We start from the raw sequence: 6,232 nt of genomic DNA, 5'->3' as shown, positions 1-6,232 counted from the left end.
ATGTCTTTGCGTTTTTTTTTTTTACAGTTTTTTTTTATACTGTATACAGTGTAAAAAAAAAGAAAGAGAAAAAAAAAAAAAGCAAAATGCTCCAAAAACGCGGTAAAAACGTCAAAAGTCAAAGTCAAGGGTTAAAAGATGAAGAAGCCGCCTAGTCAGCAAGTCTGAGTCTCGATTCACATCTATGCATGTTGCTTTTGAGCGTTTCTGCAGTGCTTTTTGCGGTGCTTGCCGCGTTTTTGAACATGCGTTTTTGCCACGTTTTTTATTTTTTTTTTTTTTACAGTGTTTTTTTTATACTGTATACAGTGTAAAAAAAAAAGAAAGAGAAAAAAAAAAGCAAAATGCTCCAAAAACGCGGTAAAAACGTGGTACTTACATTTTTGGATGCGGGTCCATTGAATTCTATTACATGCAAAACGCTTCATTTTGCATGAAAAAAAGTCCCAGACCCTTTCCAAAAACGCAGAGGCACAAAAATGCATTGATGTGAACATTTTCCATAGGAACCCATGTTAAAAAATTCCCATGCATTTCTGCAAAATGCATCAAAAAACGCATTAGTGTGAATAGAGCCTAAGTTCTAAAGGAGTTTGCCAGGCAGTGAGGAAGGGAATGTGAGGGCTCCTTTTTGCCACACGTTTTTAACTCTGCAATTGCTGCACCAACACACTGCAACCATGTGCATCGCATGCATCTGTGGGGCGTTTGTGTCGCTTCCCCGTTTTCTTGGATGGGTCACATTTGGTGGGCTTGCTGTCCACTGAACGTGTCTGGAGCGATCATTTGTGTCATAGATGCAAGGTAAAGAATTGCGTCGGTGGCATGTGAACACTGCCTGGCTCTTTGTACCTTAAAGGGGAATGGTTTGGGGAATGCTAAAAATGCGGCTTCTAAAAGTGCTTAAAGCAGTATTAAACCTAAAACCAAAAAATGTAGTATTGTAGTTTACCAATCTTTAGATGTGGCGGCTGCATTTGTTTTCTTTTTTTTGGTAACACACACCTGTATTAGAATGCCCCCACTCTGGATGAAGGAGCACAGGGGGCACATTTTGGACAGCAGCATTGTCAGTCTGGGGGGAGGGTGTTAGTGTATCTAAATCTGCTAATACCAATAACAAATTGAAGCCAACTTCCAGGTCACAAATTATAAGCTGTTACAGCAAACCATTTTTTTTTTCTTTTGGGATAAAGGTTTTATGTAAATAAATAAAAGCTGATTATTGTAAGCACCCCTGTCAGTGGTAAACATAAATAAAGCTGATCATTGTAAGCACCTCTGTCGGTGGTAAATGATTTGTCTCATCCCTCTAACTGCTACATCGGCAAGAGCGCTTGTCCTGTTACTGGACAGATTAGCAGGTGAAAATAAAGGAAAGAAAGCCTAAAGCTGGCCATAGACAGTTCGAATCTCAGTTGGTTCAGCAGGAAACGGCCGGGATTCCAAACTCGTACGGGCAGGCTGAATGTACCAATCAATCCATCAACTTGGGTACAACCAGCCTGCTGGATTTTACATGTGATTATTGCCAGTGGCTGTCATAGCTGCTAGCAATAATCACTGTGTTCTCTTGGTGGGGACAGCTTCCCCCGCCAGTAGAACACAATGGCTCTGTGAGGGGGATTCTCCTGTCATCACTGTCTGTGTTGATGGGGGAATCAAGTGAATTTCTGTCCTGCAACCTGTGGTTGCAAGAAAGAAATTTGCGCCATTTATGGCCGGCCTAAGGCTAGGTTCACATCTGTGCAGGTGGTTCCCGCTGCGGATCCACACTCGCTCCCGCAGCCACAACCATCCTCACAGAAATACGCGTTGGATGTGTGCGGGTGCCTTAAATCCTAATGTTACGCCCCATGCACTGGAAATCGCACTGCACTTGCAATTGCCATGCAGGCTGCGATTCCAGAAATGGAGCAGGGATCCTTTCCATGCATTTTCAGGAGGCAAGGCAACCCATTTAAATGAATGGGATGCTGTGCTTGCACAAAATGGGATTCGCAAAGCCACATCAATGTGAACCTTGCCTTAGGCCTGGTTCACACCTATGTGTTTTTTGGTGCTTTTTGCAGAAACGCACTACAGTCCATTTAACATGGTTTTGCTATGGGACATGTTTCTATGGGTTTTTTTTTCAGCCGCTGCATTTTTGGAAAGGGTCAGGGACATTTTTTAAACGTCAAATGGTGTGCTTTTAGTTCAATAGACTTTAGCCCCGGTTCACACTGATGTAATGCGAGTGATGTACCAGATTCACTGCAATTCCCTGCATCGCATCGCACTGCTTGGCAATCACATGGTATCCATGCAATCTGCTGTGGGTGTCAATGTTAGATTAACCCAGAAAAAGATTGCAAAACACAGTGTGATTGCCAGAATTGCATTGCATGGGTGTGAACAGGTGCGGAAAAAAGGGGTCCTGCACCATTGTGGTGCAGATGCAATGCGATTTGAGCCATACAAAGGAGTTGATTTACTAAAACTGGAGAGTGTAAGATCTGGTGCAGTTCTGCATAGAAACCAATCAGCTTCCAGGTTTTATTTTTTGTCAAAGCTTAAAGAGGTTGTAAACCTCCGGAAAAAAAATTGCAAAAAAAGGCATAATGAGCTAGTATGCATCGCTGGAGAAGTTGCAGAAAAGCATGTAGTGTGTTTTTTGCCATGATTTTACTGCGATTTGTATGTTTTAATCTGCTCAACAACAAAAATTGGCCAAAAAAAGCGCAAAATGCATAAAAAAAAAGCTTTAAAAAACGTGTGCAAAAGCTAGAAAAGCACTGCAGGAATGGATCAAAAGCATACTGGGACCTTTCACACTGATGTGTGTTTTTTTTTTTTAATGTTTCCTTTTCAATACCATAGGGCGCTTCACACCACTGTGCTGGGGGTGCGGTACGTTTATAAAAGTCCTCCTTGCAGCATCTTTGGTGTGGTTTTCAAAATCACACCAAAATGGCAGGTCCCTTTTGAAATAAATAGATAACACACCGAAAATGCAGCGAAAATGCATAAGGGCGGCTGGTTCACACCACAAAAACGCACTCCAGATCTGTTCCGGATGCATTTTGACTTGTTTTTTACGCGTTTCTGGATGCATTCCAGATGCTTTTTTTTCTTCTTTTTTCCCACTCTACTGGGGTCTGGTGCATTTTTGATGCGTTCCAGTGCATTCTGCTGGGTTTTTGATGCATTTTACCACATTTCAGTGCAGGGAAAATGTAGCATGTTCTACTTTTTTTTCTGGAACTGGAATGCCTGGAACTGACCGCACTGGTGTGAACTATGCCATTGGAAACCATATATCCTGCTCTCCATGGTTTTTGATGCAGAAAAAAAATGCACTGTGGTGTGAACTGGCCCTAAGCCCACATTCACACTGACAGCGGAATGAAATCGTGTGATTTTAGCTGAACTCGCACAACTTCATTCCCGCATGTCAGTCCCGACTTTGGGGGCGATTTCAGAGACTTCTCGGTTTCTGCACAGATGCCTATTGAATTCGCACCCCGAAGTCGCCAAAAGTAGTACAGAAACTACTTTTGGGAATCAGTGCGGCTAGGGTTGCCACCTCATCCCTTTAAACCCAAACACATATGAATTACACAGGTTCTGAGGCTAATTTAATGCAGATAAGTGAGTTTAATTACCACCTTAATCGGCCACATAACCTGTGTAGTTAATATGTGTTCAGGTTTAAAAAGGGATGAGGTGGCAACTCTAAGCGCAGCGCCGCAAATGCCAAATTACATGCCAAATTGCTGCAATGTAAACCAGGGCTAAAAAAAAAAAAACTGCACCTGTGTTGCTTTTTTGGCAAGTTTTTTGAGTCACATGTACAAGTTTCTACAGGTTACTGGGTAATAGACACCAGAAACACATAGGAAACACATCAAACACATCAAAAATGTGTCAAAAATGCATTTGCGTTTTTGATACTTTTTTTTAGCAGCCCAAAGGGATGTGTTGCGGGAACCCTGTAAATCCACTGCGGGTTCCCGCATCGCATGTCTCCTGGCAGCAGTTCCCACTGCCCTATACAAACTGCTGGGAGTGTCAGTTAAAAGTTAATGACACCCCCAAATCAGTTTGCAAATCGCAGTGCGATCTGCAAACTCGGACAGGAATCGGATCGCATGGGTGTGAACAGCCATGCGATCCGATTCTGCTGTAGACCAAAAAAAGGCTCCTGTGCGAGTTTGATGCAAATTCAGCCATACGATCTTTATGGCTGAAATCGCATCGCACAGAGATCGCATGTGATTTGCAGATTGCGGTACGGTGCGGTGCGAATCACAACCGATTTCAGATATCTCATCGGTGGGAACCGGCCCTAAAAAGAAAACGAATGCAGCCGTCACATCTAAGAATTGGTAAGCTGCAATCTATCAAATGTTTGCTTTTGGGTTTAATAATGCTTTAAAAATCTGAGGATGTATTCTTGTGTATTTGATGTATGAGATCAGAGAATATCCTGCTTTGTATTTCTACATTTCTCTGACTTTTCATCTTTAAACTGCAGAGTTTGTAATTTCCAGTTATTTTCAAACATTATGAAATAAGATTTTTTCTTTAAAAAACAACAATTTGTCTTTCCTGCTGTTGTCAGGGGTCGATCCTCCAAGTCCTGTGTATATATGGGTGTGTGTATATATGTACTGTATACATTGTACATTTTATTTTGACACTTTGTAATAAACAACATCAGTAGGAAACTTTGACACTAAGCCCTGCCTGCACTGCGCAGAGCGGCCGCTGGGGGCGGTGTTGTCCTCCGCCTGTCCGGGGAAAGGCTTCCTGGTTTGTGATCAGAGATCGGAGCGCACTGATCTCTGCAGCGGAGCCCCGGCTGGTATCTGCACTGATTACAAGGGACACAAGAGGACTGCGCCCACCGCTCATCCTAGTGCCAGCCCAGGCAGGGGGGATAGAAACTTTCCTGCTGCATGCCCAGCCTGCGGGGAAGGAGCTGGTGCAGTCCTCCTGCTCAGCAACCCGCATGCGGGTAGGTAGACTTCCCAGGGGGTCCTGGAATGGACAGGCTGCCAGCAGGTGCCCACCCTCACTGACTTTACTATAGAGTCACCCAGGGATCCCGGGTTGGATCTTCACCTGGCCAGCACCCAGCTCTTCACCAGGTATATGGCTGGGACTATGAGGTTCAATGGCAACCTGAAGCTGAAGATAGGGGAGGCGGTGGGTCTGCAGCCCACCAGGTGGTCCCTCAGACATTCTGTGTTCAAGAAGGGCTCAGCACTGCTGGACCCCTACATCACCATCAATGTGGATGAGTGCACCATCGGGAGGACCACCGTCAAGCACAGGACTAACAAGCCCACCTATAATGAGGAGTTCTGTGTCACCATATGTGAGGGCAGCAAGATGGAGGTGGCCGTCTTCCATGACACCCCCATTGGGTACGATGACTTTGTGGCCAACTGCAACATGAGCTTCCAGGAACTTCTACGAAACTGTGGACCCTCAGACTCTTTTGAAGGATGGGTAAGTCTTTGATCTGAGGCCAAGTTCTGGCCAACTAAAAGTGTGTGTTTTTATAAAAAAAAAATATATAGTTCATAGTCGCTATATAATCTATATAATTAGTAATCGCAATATAATCTATATAGTTATCAGTCGCCATATAATATAAATATATGTATAGTTAGTGATTGCCATATAATCAATATATGTTTATAGTTGGTGGTCACCATATAATCAATATATATGTATAGTTGGTGGCCACCATATATTCAATATATATGTATAGTTGGTGGTCACCATATATTCAATATATATGTTTATAGTTGGCGGTCGCCATATATTCAATATATATGTTTATAGTTGGCGGTCGCCATATATTCAATATATATGTTTATAGTTGGCGGTCGCCATATATTCAATATATATGTATAGTTGGTGGCCACCATATATTCAATATATATGTATAGTTGGCGGTCGCCATATATTCAATATATATGTTTATAGTTGGCGGTCGCCATATATTCAATATATATGTTTATAGTTGGCGGTCGCCATATATTCAATATATATGTTTATAGTTGGCGGTCGCCATATATTCAATATATATGTTTATAGTTGGCGGTCGCCATATATTCAATATATATGTTTATAGTTGGCGGTCGCCATATATTCAATATATATGTTTATAGTTGGCGGTCGCCATATATTCAATATATATGTTTATAGTTGGCGGTCGCCATATATTCAATATATA

At 42.6% G+C, this 6,232-nt stretch overlaps 1 pseudogene; it reads left to right on the top strand.

The window, feature by feature from the left end:
• Positions 1–4,781: 4,781 nt before the first annotated feature.
• On the top strand, positions 4,782–5,499 carry LOC141117695 (protein kinase C eta type pseudogene; annotated as a pseudogene).
• Positions 5,500–6,232: the final 733 nt, after the last annotated feature.

The sequence above is a fragment of the Aquarana catesbeiana genome, linkage group LG13 (genome assembly GCF_042186555.1).
Source record: "Aquarana catesbeiana isolate 2022-GZ linkage group LG13, ASM4218655v1, whole genome shotgun sequence".
Taxonomy (NCBI): Eukaryota; Metazoa; Chordata; class Amphibia; order Anura; family Ranidae; genus Aquarana; species Aquarana catesbeiana.
Note: the sequence above shows the minus strand (reverse complement) of the source record. Positions and strands in the feature narration are given on the sequence as shown.